The sequence below is a fragment of the Sinocyclocheilus anshuiensis genome, unplaced genomic scaffold (genome assembly GCF_001515605.1).
Source record: "Sinocyclocheilus anshuiensis isolate Anshui unplaced genomic scaffold, SAMN03320099.WGS_v1.1 scaffold521, whole genome shotgun sequence".
Taxonomy (NCBI): domain Eukaryota; kingdom Metazoa; phylum Chordata; class Actinopteri; order Cypriniformes; family Cyprinidae; genus Sinocyclocheilus; species Sinocyclocheilus anshuiensis.
This window is the reverse complement of record NW_015540882.1, coordinates 805,944-819,673: the sequence shown is the minus strand read 5'-3', so window position 1 is coordinate 819,673 and position 13,730 is coordinate 805,944. Positions and strand designations below refer to the sequence as shown.

Sequence of the window (13,730 nt, the reverse complement as noted above, 5' to 3'; positions counted from 1 at the left end):
CACCAAATACACAAAATAATGATCTTTAAAAAAAGCATCATATGACCCCTTTAAAAGGTTTCAGCCAAGCCTATTGAATTAAATATAAACATCCATTTTGTCATGTCTCTTAAACGGATTGTTCACCCAAAAATGAAAATTTGCTGTTGATTTACACACCCTCAGGCCATACAAGACATAGTTGACTTTTTTTCTTCAGTAGAAAAGTAAAGAAGATTTTTAGCTAGGGTGACCAGACGTCCCGTTTTTCCCGGGACAGTCCCGTATTTCAGCTCTATTTTTTGTGTCCTGACTTATTTTGAAAAAATACCGTTTTGTCCCGTATTTCCAAATGTCTTTACGACTGGGTGATCAGAGCAAGTAGTAGAAGTGTTCTGTCACGCGAGAACAGCCTAATCAAAGGTAACTAAGCTTGTTGTAGAACCAAATTACCATCCAATCACAATTTGTTATCAATTGCAGTAAGTGAAGGCGGGATAGATAGGTGGAATCACGCTGAATGACAGACACACAGAAGCGCTCTCTCGGCCGCACGCCCGCGCGATCCTAGTTCTGCGATCAGTTCTCCTTGTGCCTTTATTGTCAAATACACACAGCTGTCAAAATCTCCATCATGTGGAGTATCTCACGTAAATACAGTTGGTTATGGCTTAAGTGAACGTAAATAGGTGGGTGAAAACATGGCCGTACCCAGGCTTTGAAAATTAGTGAGGTCCGGGGGATGTGTGTGTGTGTGAGAGTGTGCTTACTGCGTTAACCGCGTAAGGATAATGACTTTTATTATCAGATCCATAGTACTTTTATGGATCTTGAGAGTTTGGGTGGCGTTGCTGTCTCTGAGCCATCGGATTTGATCAAAAATATCTTAATTTGTGTTCTGAAGATGAACGAAGGTCTTAGGGGTGTGGAACGACATGAGGGTGAGTAATTAATGACAGAATTTTCATTTTTGGGTGAACTAACCCTTTAAGACTAGGGCTGTCAGGTTAAAACGTAAATTTAATTTAGTTATGAAAAAATTACGCGATTAAAATATTTTAACACCGTTAATGCACCCAACCCAGACCTGTACGTCATCTTACATTTCATACAGTTGACTGATGACAAACATGATGCAGGGCAACAAATATGTAATCCATAAATGCAGCTCTTAAAATTTAAGATATTGGGCAAAAAAATGCTGCTGTACGAGTTTGCCTCATATTTATATCATATGATAATCGATATCACACGAGCAATATTGTAGAGACAGCAGAACTGTTGTGCGTCTCTAAGCATCACAATTTCTGAATGAATCAGCCGTTTGAACGAATCGAATGAATGAATGAATGACTCAATGACTTATTCATTAAGATATTTACTGCCACCTTTTAGTTTCTTATTTAGAGTATAATGTCATAAAAAAATTATAATTACATATTAATAAAAATCTATATTAATAAAAAAAACAAATTTAAGGAATAGTTTACCCAAAAATTTAAAATTCTGAAGCTACTTTTTGTAATATCTAATTAGATTAATTAATCACCACACTGTGTAATTAATTAGAGTAAAAATTTTAATCCATTGATTATATTTGCGTGTAGGTAATCAGACACAAAAAAAAAAAAAATCTGTTTTGGTCATAAAAGTCAGTTGATAATCTAATCTTTACCTTCACTTCAAATTAAATCTCCCTGTTCCGTTCTTAATATATTCTGAGGCATCTTATTTCAACATGATCTGCATTTCAGATGTAGTTCAGGGATGGTGTAATGCAGCAGACGATTAAGATCATCTTTATTTTACAACCCATTTTCTCCATCACAGATGTTGTTTGTGGAATATGAGTCAGCCAAATGAAAAAGCAGCGGTGGAAGATGAAAAAAAATCAAAATTTGTAAATACTTTACTGCTCCGGGTGTGTGTTCACGGTGTGTGTGTGTGTTCACTGCTGTGTGTGTGCACTTTGGATGGGATAAATGCAGAGCACTAATTCCGAGTATGGGTCACCATACTTGGCCACATGTCACGTCACTTTTCACTTTTTTTTATATTTAAGGGTGGATAATTTTATCAGTTTATTGTAACAATACATAACTGCAATAACTTTGTCTAGTGCTCTTATTAAAGTTTATAGCATGATTTGTGAAAATTTAACTATACTGAATGACAGCATAGACTTCTTCATGGCTAGTTTTTTGCGTATTTCATTTCATTCTGTAACCTACTTGTTCTACAGATCTGTGTGTACTAGTGTTAAATACTACTGTTTTTGACAGTGTTGATAACGTTTATGACAGATAATATCATGATAAATTTGTGTTTCCCTTACCGAATGTCGTATCCTGTCAGCAAAAACCTGTCCGTGGGCTTTTTTGATTGATTTCAGTTTAAGAACAGGTGTTCTGACAAATAATGCTACCTATCAGATTATGCTACCAACACTGTATTTATCCTACTGTAAGGATAAGCTCAGTATTGTTTTGTTTTTTTAATTGTTGGATTATAATTCAGTATGTATCAATGAATGACACAGTTTTGACTGTCATGGTGTGTGCATGAACGAGTGTGAAATACCTGCTAATTACGTTGCTTTTTCCTATCACTTATATTGGGCACTTTTTGCATTTAAATTGGATTATTCTGACTGCTGACATTGAAAATGATGCATGTGTTGTTTCGAGGGTATCGGATCATTTCTTGATTGCCGTTTTGACAGTGTCTGCTTGCATATTTTATTCATGTTCGGTAGCCTAATTCTCTTTAATGTAGGCTATTTGCCCCGATTTGATCCATTTACCTGGGAAATTTATCTAACGTTATATTTATTTATATTATTTTGTCGTCATTGTTTTGTTTTAAGGAGTTAAAAATTGCCCTTATCAACCTTGATTTACATATTCCATCACATTATTTTGACAGTTAAAGTTTTGGGCGGGTTTTTATGAGCTTTTGGGCTGGAAATCGTCCATCCAATCTGGCAACACTGCTCAAGCCTCGTTCAGTCTGCCAGCATCTTGCAGCGATCATTTTCATACCAGGGACACTAAACATTCTTGCAAACTTTCTAAACTGAATTGTACATGTCATGCAGGCATTCGTATGAGGACTTTAACAGCAAATTAGTCATTCAAAGAACAAATTTTATTTTTGAACATGAAAAATTTACCGAGGTCCGGACCTCGGTGGCCTCAAAGCTGGTTACGGGCCTGGGTGACAACTGGATATATGTGTCAGTATATTACATTCATTCGGTCTTAAAGGGACAGCAGCCTAATTAAATACCTGTCTGTCTCATTCATGTTAATCAAACAACAAAGGATGTTAAATAAATGTATACATATTAAACCTACTGTATTAGAAAAATGAGTTAATTTAATATTTAATTTGCATATTTTGTATTTGTCTTATGGTTTGTAATTTGCTTCTTTATTTTTATATAATAAATAATTGTGCATGTGTGTGTGTGTGTGTGTGTGTGTGTGTATATATATATAATTTAGATATCATGAAATACATTTTCTCATATCGTGGTCATATATCCCCCGTACCCCCTGTCCTGTCCCGTCCCGTCCTGTTCCGTATTGAACCAAGAGAAATCTGGTCACCCTATTTTTAGCTGAAACCATGCTCCTTTGTGATAAAATGCAAGACAGCAGCTGCCCGTTTTTGAGCAAAATTAATACCCGTGGTTCCTGATTATATTTTGAGGTCTTTGCAGAAACTGAACAATATTTACAACATTATTACCTGTAATCCAGAGCCTCAGGCAAACAGTCTGGAGTGATGTCCGGTTCACAAACGGATCATTCTTTTGAATTGGTTGTTTTTAGTGAATTGAATGAACCAGTTCACCAGATCGGACTGAATCATCTGAAACAGTTCACGACTCGAGCAGCACAGAGCTACAGGTTACTCAATCAAAACTCACTTTCAGACGCCTGACAGTCACTCCGACTCGAAATGAGCCAAAATAGCAGCATATCTGATCTTATGATGAATGAACTGATTCAGCGCTCCAGTTCCTCCAACAGTCTGAACTGAAGAAACAGTTTGACTCAGACTGAAGACTGATGAACCACTGATATGCGCATGCATGAACTGAACACTTGAATAAAGGGGTGAAATGAACGTTTTTATGGTTTCTTATGGTTTATGTAAAAAGGTGAGCTGATGAAAACTAGTTTATTGACTTTATACACTTTAGACAGATAAAACATGTGTTCACATCATTATTGGGTGCTTTAATAATATAATGGCGTATTCATTTCATCATTGTGTGATTATGTAAACAAACTTGTGAACGGAATCAGTTAATTGAAACGAACCGTCCAAAAGAACCAGTTTGCGGAAAATAATCAGATTTCCCTGTTTGCCTGAAGCTCTGGATTAAAGGTAATAATGTTGTAAATAATGTTCAGTTTCTTGCACAGACTGTTTGTTTCGCTTCATTAGACCTCAATATATCACCAGGAGCCAAGGGTATGAATTTTGTGTTCCTTGATATGCTTTTTTTTTGACTCTGTTATGGCAGCCGTTGACTTGCGTTATATGAATCACCAAGGACCACAGTTTCAGCTAAAAATCTAAAAGAAAAAAAAGTCTAAGAGCTAAATCTTGGATGGCCTGAGGATGAGTTAACAGCATTTTTATTTTTTTTATACAGTTTTCGGTGAACTGTTACTTTAATCTTTCTTTCTTTAGGTCTTTTTCTCTCTCTGTCTTTTGCTATCACTTTATTTATGTCCCTTAGCATGTGTTGTTCTTAGTGAAGCTTACCCTGTTTTTAGGGACTCCGATCAGACCGCTGTCCAGCTCAGTGCTTTAAAGCCGAGGGGCTGCTTCTATCCCAAACATACCTGACAACTGACCTGGATTAGAGATCCAGAGAGACGCAGGGACAGAGAGATCAAGATTTACAGTGGCAAAAGTGATAAGAATGTGAAGAGAAAGACAAGACAAAAGCTGGTGGAGAAGTCTGAGACCACTTTGAAAATCTTTTGCTGATTTAAACCTGAAAAATGACCATCAGATATATCACTGTACAGTAGCGTGTTGTTTGTAAAGGGGAAAGACGGATATGTCAGAAAACATTGAGGAGTGCTGGGATGAGAAGGATGCGTGAGAGTGAAAGAACAGCTGTTGAGAGTCATGTTGGGTGGCTCTCTGTTCTGATGAAGACAGCCTGTGAGCTGAAAATGGACATGCTTCTTTCTTGGAGATGATTGAAATGTTCGATCTGTATCTGCGTTGACATCTGCTGTCAAAAAAAAAGAAAAAGTTACAGCTCAGAACGATGCAACCATGCTTGAAGATAGAACTTCCCTTTTTTATTTAAAAATAAATCTATGAATATTAAAGTATTTGGACTTTATATTATTATTATTAATAATATTAATATTAATTTAACAAAAAGCTTAGACTAAGATTTTAAGAGCCATAAGACACAAAACTGGATTAAATAACATTAACTATCTGTATTTTATCTTAATGACTCACACTGTTTCCCACAAATGCAATATTTATCAGTAAAAACTGATAAAATTGTCATGGGGCAAAATTATATTATTTTATTTAATTTTTATACATTAAAAAGTTGGGGGTCAATAAGATTTTTCAACATTATCTTTTTTTTTTTATTTGTAAAAATTTATTTGAGCAAAAATACAGTAAAAAGAGTAATATTGCGAAATAATATTACAATTTAAAATAACTGTTATCTATTTAAATATGGTTTAACATGTAATTTATCCCTGCGATGCAAAGCTGAATTTTCAGCATCATTACTCCAGTCTTCTTAAAAAAAAAAAAAAAAAAAAAGTGAGTGACGTGACATGTGGCCAAGTATGGTGACCCATACTTGGAATTAGTGCTCTGCATTTAACCCATCCAAAGTGCACACACACAGCAGTGAACACACACACCGTGAACACACACCCGGAGCCATTTTTTGCTGCGGCGCCCGGGGAGCAGTTGGGGGTTCGGTGCCTTGCTCAAGGCAATATTTATCAGTATATTGCCTGATAAATATTATTATTATTTTATTATAACTTTTTCTTTTAATAAAAGTATTAATTTCTGTAAAAAAAAAAAAAACATACTGACCCCAAACGGTAGTGTTTATATATATATATTAAAAACAACAACAACAAAAAACGTAATAATGCTAAATACTCTTTTTATAGCCATTAATAAAAATGTTTATGGCCTGATGTGGCCAAAATAATTTTAAAAAAAAATACAGTAAACTGACAAATAAAGCTTGATTTTATTTAATATCTGGCAATAAGATATCAGTTTTGCTTTTTGTTTCTACAATTGAGTGTGTACATCAGCACTCACAGATGTTTTCACCTTCTGTCCTCTCTCAGCTGTAAGCGGCGTCTGACAATGTGTTTTATGGTCTGTGTCCTCTCAGGTCACGGTCCATCAGCGGCGCGTCCTCTGGTCTCTCCACCAGCCCTCTCAGCAGCCCACGGGTGAGTAAACGCCGCCCCCAGCACGCCCGCTTCTCTCTGTCCACCAATCAGCACGCATCTGCTCAAGCACCTTCATGCCAATCATATCACATGCCATTTTGTGTTTGTAGGACATAGTACATACTACACAACTGTGATTAGTAAGATACATGATATTAGTAAGCAAAGAGCTCATAATGCAAAGTGCGTAGGATGTTTGTAGCAGTGTTATTTTAGTATCACTGATATACTATTATAGTTATATAGTTTTTGTTAATATTTTGAATTAGATTTTATTTTTATGTTTTCATTTTAATTTGAAAGTTTTTGTGATTTTTTTTTATTAGTTATTGTCTATGTAGTTTTTTATTATTAAGTTTTAGTTTATTTAGTTTTACTAATTTTAGTATTTCAACTTTAAACAAAAATGAAAAATGTTGCTTTGGCAACTAGCTGAAACAAAGTTGTTTTATTATTATTGAGATACTATTATAGATGTTTTTAAAATATTTTGAATTAGTTTTTATTTTTATACTTTTTGTTTTCATTTTAAATTTGAAGTTCTTATAATTTTGTGTTTTTGTCATTTTTATTATTTTAAAAAATATGTCTATAGTTTTAATTGTTTATTACTTCAGTTTTCGTTTGTTATTTTAGTAAATCAAGTTAAAATAAATGAAAACGGAAATGTGGCTTTGGCAGCTAGCTAAAAAAAAAGTTTGTTTTTGTTTTGATTTTATTTCAGTTAAAATGTATTTTAATTCAAGTAACGAAAATAATTATGGTTTTAGTCAACTACAATGAACTGAGCTCAAATATTCTGTTTCAATGATTATTTCATTGTGTTTCATATGTTTCATTAAGTTTTATTTTTATTTAAAGATAATAATTTTGTGATTATTGACAAATTCAGTGTTTTTTTTTTTATTGCGTGGGAAATTATTAAAAAAAAAAATCCTTATCTAGCAGTCATGAATGACTTGAAAGCTCATGAAAATGAACAGGTTGTCAGGTTTAGGAACCCAGGAAATAGCATTCTGGCCTCTAGCATGCAAAGTAAACAAGACAGTTAAATTGTGCAAGAGTGAGTTGCAGAAGAAAGCAGTTTTTGTTTCATGGAGATATACTCTTTCATCCTATCTGCTGCTCTCTGTGTCTTTCCCCAAGTGAAAATCCAGCTCAGGCAACAATGTAGAAAATCCCACTCCTCTGATTAGCACAGAAGCTGTTGGCTAAACTTTTCCAGTTGGCTTGTTTAAGACGGCTCACAGATTACCAAAGCCTTACCCTAAAGCTCGCCAAAATATAGTGCTGATTCCAAGTGGAAATTGATTTAGAAGTTCACTCTAAACCTCTGTTCTGTATGTCACATGAAAATTGAGGATTTTGAAGACTTTTAATGTTAGGTTAATGTTTGCTTTGATTACTTTTCTGGATTCCAACTGTGAAGAGACGATTAGTGCGTGAAGTATTTCTGCAACTTTGTAGCTTTTGTGTTTTGAGATTTGAGACATTCCTATTGAGACGCTCACAAGCTTTGAAGGTTCACGCATAATTCAGAACTTGGACGCAGTCAGGCAGTACATTTCTTTGACATTAGTTAGTCCAAAGTCATGCTACAAATGCCATTGTCCACACCTCTCATACATGATTTCTTGTTTGATAACCAAGTTGTTCATTTCACGGCAGAACATTTGCTCTTAAATCCCTTTTTATTTTCCCATTGGTGTGCCTGAAAAGACTTGATTTGCTCTTCATAATGATCTTGTTGCATCTTTCGCTCACCGGTCTTGGCTAACTGCACGCCTTTTTGTTTCTTCTGCATCACGACGGCTCCTTTTTCCTCCTTAAATTGTTCCTTGCCTTTTTGTGTGTTTTACCCACAATGCTTGTGACCTGTGCCTGTATATCTCGATGTGTTCTGCTCTGGTTCTCACCTTCCCCTAAAGCCCGTCCGGAAGTTCTGTGTCCCACCACAGTCCACTGAGCTGCTCTTGTCCCCCAGCTCTAGTATCACCGACTCCCTAAAACCAAACTCGGATCAAAACGAGTTAAAATCCCCAACTTCTAACTCCCTAACACCAAACTCTATATCTTAGTATCTCTTGCCCTGCCCAAAGACCCAAACTCTTCCAGCCAAACCCAAAGACAAACCCTTACAATCCGCCCGATCAAACCCCCTACCCGAATCTGGGCCCGAACACATTTTGACAGCCAAGTCAGAACCTTCAACTCCATGTCAACCACAAGTTCCCTGTATACCGGGCAGCCCACTGGTGCGGCAGGCAACCCCAGCCTCCATCATACCCCCTCAACTCTCGGTCCCCTTTAGGCCTGTTGTCCCTCTTTCCCCTATCCGACTACACCACTTCCACCCAGTTCCCGACTCTGACCACACCACCAAATCTATCCCCACCATACAGGTGACCCCCCACCCCTCTCCAAGGGGCAGCCCTATCCCCACCCCCAAAGGAACACCCGTGCACACGCCTAAGGACAGCCCCACGGGGACGCCGACCCCTACGCCACCCCCCAGCCCCTCCATCGGGGGAATGCCCTGGAAGACGCGCCTCAACTCCATCAGGAACAGCTTCCTGGGCTCACCGCGCTTTCACCGCAGGAAACTACAAGGTATCGTGTCAAATTGGTGGATACAGTAAACAAGCTACAATTCATCCATCCATGCATTCTCCAAACCACTTGTCTTAAGTAGGGTCGCTGAGATGTTGCAGCCTATCCCAGCATCTCGGGCCGAAACTCTGGATTGCCAGGCTACAATTCATGACTGCATGAAATCAAAATTACTGTTGTGTGGCGTTTAATCCATGTCTTTTCCATCCATGTTCAAACCTCTACAATGAACACCAAACAAAATTCGTTTTGGCCTGATTTTGTTTCACCAGTTCATTCTTCAATTGTACTTGAAGTATGTTGGAGGCTTAATTCTAATTACAACATGTCCCAAACTAGAAATAGAAAAATGTCACGTCTTCTGGTTTTGTCAGGCTGCAACATAAACTAAAGACTACTGGCTATTTAAAAACAGTCCTGCCCCAAATTCCTGTTGGACTTTTCCAATGCCTCAACTTTGTTGGCAAAGAAAAGAAAAAAAAAAATGTCCACCCTTAAACTGTTTCATGGGGTGTTTAAATAAACTTGGTTTACTATTAGCTCAGTTATAAGTCACAAACACCTGGAAATGTTTGGGTGGCCAACAAAGAGATGATTTTGACTAGATCTTCTAAATCCCTCTTAACGTAGTCACTCTACATTGAGTCATTATAGGCCTGAAATAAAGCTCTTACCTCCTCCAGTTTGACTGGATCCGTTTCATGGCTTGTTGTGGCTAAATGCTCTCATTTACATACTGACTGTAAACTCATTTTAAGCCTGCTACCATGGTTACCACCTCACGTTGTTTTAGTAGCATCAGTTTGCATTTCTTAATACCTTCTCCTGCATGTGACCCCTTAATGATCCAGTTTTATTGTTGACGTAACCTTTAATCCCAAGCCAAATGGGCAACCTGTGACAAATACTCGCAAATGATGCACATTTGCATGCAACTATAGGCAGTAATTATTTCTGTCCTACATACTGAGATTAGATAAATCATTTGAAAGTGATACACAACTTTGATGAATGACAAAAATGGAACCTGCTAACATCCTTGCTTTATTCTGAACAGTTCCCACTCAAGAGGAAATGTCCAGCCTCACGCCAGAGTCTTCCCCAGAGTGAGTACACAGCTTTTTATAGCATGTTACGGATTTCCCATATATTATACTTATTTTCAGTAGCTTTGTGAACCTTTTTCATGAGAGAGAGAGGATTGTTATGTGTTTTTTTTTCCTACGCAAGATGTCTTGGTCTGCTATACTTGAATTATTTCATTGTTTTTATTTATATATTTATTTATTTTTATTTAGAGAGCATTATAGGGATACCTGGATCACTTACTACTGGAATTTTACTTATTTATTTATTTTGCTACGCATGATAAGACTCGGTCTAGTGTACTTTTACATAAAATTCTCATATAAATTATTAGTAAATTTTTATTTGCTCCCTTTATTTACCTGGGAGGTCCTTACAGTATACGTGATTTCAGGTTTTATTATCATTATAGGGACATTTGGCTTACATAAAAATGCCATAATGCGTTTCCAGCTTACCATTAAATCAGTTTTGTGCTAGAAACACCGTCGCCAAAAAGCATCGACGAATAGCAGACCTTGAACAATACTTACCCAACAACAGTGTTGATGTAAACCCCCCTCAGCACTTCAGAAATCATTGTGAGTTATGTTTGCCTCTGTTAAACCATTTAGTCTTTTTTTTCCCAGTCTAATGGAAGCTCAGTCATATCTTTCTCCCACTGAGACGGGTTTTAGCACACAGCAGACAGCAGTCACAAACTCTCTCCCCCACACGGAGTGATGCCTCGTCCTCTTTTGTTTTCTATTTTGTCTTCCATAACTTATCCGCCTCTCTCTCGCTTTCCGCGCCAGCTGGATAAGCTGCGGCGCTCTCTGCTTTCTTTTGTCATCCTCTGCCATAAATCAGTTTCTGGAAGTTGCGAGCGACTGTGCTTTGTTGATACACAACAGCGGCGGACTGAAGCTTTTTAGAGCTAGAACGAGGTTTAGACAGACGGTTATTCCTTTGTATGTTAAAATGAGACCAAATTACATCTGCTAGTTTAAACACCAGGGGTTTTGCTTGATTTTTCCATCAACAGAGATGCTTTAATTTTCAAGAGACCTACTGCAGCAAAAATGCAACAGTTGTTTAACAATACCTATCATTCACTAATTATGACTGCAACTTCTGAACTTTTTCATAGCAACATGCAGAAATATATTTACAATTTACAATGCAAAGTCAACATGTTCACTGATATATATTACATTGTAAATAGTATTACACTTTAAAATATCTAAACATTTATTATTTTCATTAATGTTCAAAACAATGAAATAAACTGATATCATAAAAATAAAAAAAAAGAATAAATATGTACAAACATAGCTGTGAGACGAGCGCCTTATGGATTTGTATATGACTTAATTAGCCATTTTTGCCGCAGCCATCAATATGACCTCATGCAAAGTTCATGTTAATTTGTAGACCCTCTGCTGTGCCGTTCTTTCACATAGTCCCTTTTATGAATTATTCAGTATCAATTTATTTTGCATAAGCGCTATAGGATCTATCTTATTCTGAGCTCTGATAAGGACTGATCTTGTATCCCCTGAAGACTTCATAAAAAGTTAATGTTTCATATTTCTCTCGCTCTGCAGACTTGCCAAAAAATCTTGGTTTGGTAACTTCATCAACCTAGAGAAAGAGGAGCAGATCTTCGTGGTTATTAAGGACAAGCCTCTGAGCTCTATAAAAGCCGACATCGTCCACGCCTTTCTCTCGGTAAGCAATCTCTTTTGCATGCCTCCAATCCCGTTTCATTCCTCCGTTGTAAATGACAGCTATGAATATTTGAATATATGCTTCTGCGTTCTCTCGATCAGATTGAAAGACTTTGCCCGTCGCACCGGTTTTGATAGGCTTGGCTGGAAGCCTGTGTTTTTACATTTGCAAATACCTTTCTGATTTGTGTTTCAATTCTGTAAAATGCTAGTCTGTGATGTTTCCATCCTCCCCGTGGCTGCCTCTTTCATTAGAGGTCAAAGGAAAAGCGTGAATCATTAGCATTTAGATGTTGTGCCTCGAGAGGTTTGTGCAGAAGGTAAGGGAGTTTAGTCTGCCGTTTAGACCTGCAAGTGGTTTAAATATGCGCTTAAAAAGTTGCTCGTCACGGTTAGCGACGTTTTCCTCACCTTCAGCTACACAAAAGTTAATTTCTGCACAATTTTGCGGGGAAAAATCCATTGTCAATAGTGTAGCAATGCTGGGTAGATTACTTAGAAATTGTGGTCTGTTACTGAATCCAAATTAAATGACAAAAAATTGTAGTTAGGAACGTAATCAATTACATTACTTTTTGATTACTTTTAGATTACTTTATAGATGATGACAACTATAAATGGGTGGGTATGTACCTTTTAGTGAAGGTTCGACATAGTCCAAGACAGCAACTCTCTGCCCTAATTGGGCAGCTGTAAGCAAAAAAATTGTCAAGCATCAAAAACACTAAATTACATCTTAGCTTAGCTCAATTAAGGAGATGCATTGAAAGTTCAAAAAACACTTTATCAGCATTGTATCGTTGAATATGACATTCAGAACCAATGTATTCCAGAAGGGCCTGTAGTAGGATTACTTTTTGATTACTTTTAGATTACTTTTGACCTAACTTGTTTATCGCATTGATTTAAATAGCATAATGTTGTACAATATTGATATAAAAATACAAAGAGAAAGAAAATATATAATATATAAAATATTTTATTTGTTTACATGCATGTCATGTGACCATTAACCTGCATCAGAGGATCGTGAACATGCAAATGTGCTACTTAATTATTGTTACCTTGTTACCTTAAAATCTTGGGGGGTACTTCAAGTAAATATATTAGGTGAATTATGAATAATGTATTGCTATTGTGTGAATAATATGTAATCAAAAAAACAAAAAAAAACTGTAGTCCGATAAGTATTTTCAAATGTAATTTAATTACAAGTACTTAATTTTTGGAATCTGATTACATAATCCAGATTACATGTAATCAGTTACTAGCCAGCACTGGTAGCGATGTGTGTAGCACAACTCAAACAGCTTTCTTTGGGTCAACGCAGCGAATTCTCATGACCAACTGGAACTCTGTGAAATCTGCAAGTGGAAATCTTTCACCCTTACACATAGGCGGAGGGTGAACCAAATCCAGGGTAAGGCTAAAAGCAGCCAAATGTATTAAACCTCATAAACCCGTCTTTTTAGACAAGAACCAGACATGGGTGTCATGTAAGTAGCTATACCCGGCACTTTATGTAAAAAATGATTGATGGCTTTGACCTTTGTGACCTTTCCCCCTCCCCCACGCGGCCCCTCCCCCACATAGTGACCGCCCACGTTGCGACCACCCACGTTGTGTTGACCCCGGTGACCCGTTAGATGTCCAGATATGAAAACCGGCATATGTGAAATTCCGACGTCAACCTATGACCTCCGGGGGAAGACATATGATGTTTGTTCAGATGTATGTATGTGACCGAGGATGTCAGGCGATAAACTCCTTTTTATCGCCTGACATCGATAAAGATAAATAAACCTATTTATCTATCGATTTCAGGCTTAGATAAATAGACCCTGTGCACTTCTGTGGAAAATCA

At 36.9% G+C, this 13,730-nt stretch overlaps 1 pseudogene; it reads left to right on the top strand.

Moving 5' to 3' along the window:
• Positions 1 to 13,730, top strand: part of LOC107688575 (serine/threonine-protein kinase BRSK2-like) — an 89,273-nt pseudogene that overhangs the window by 55,623 nt on the left and 19,920 nt on the right.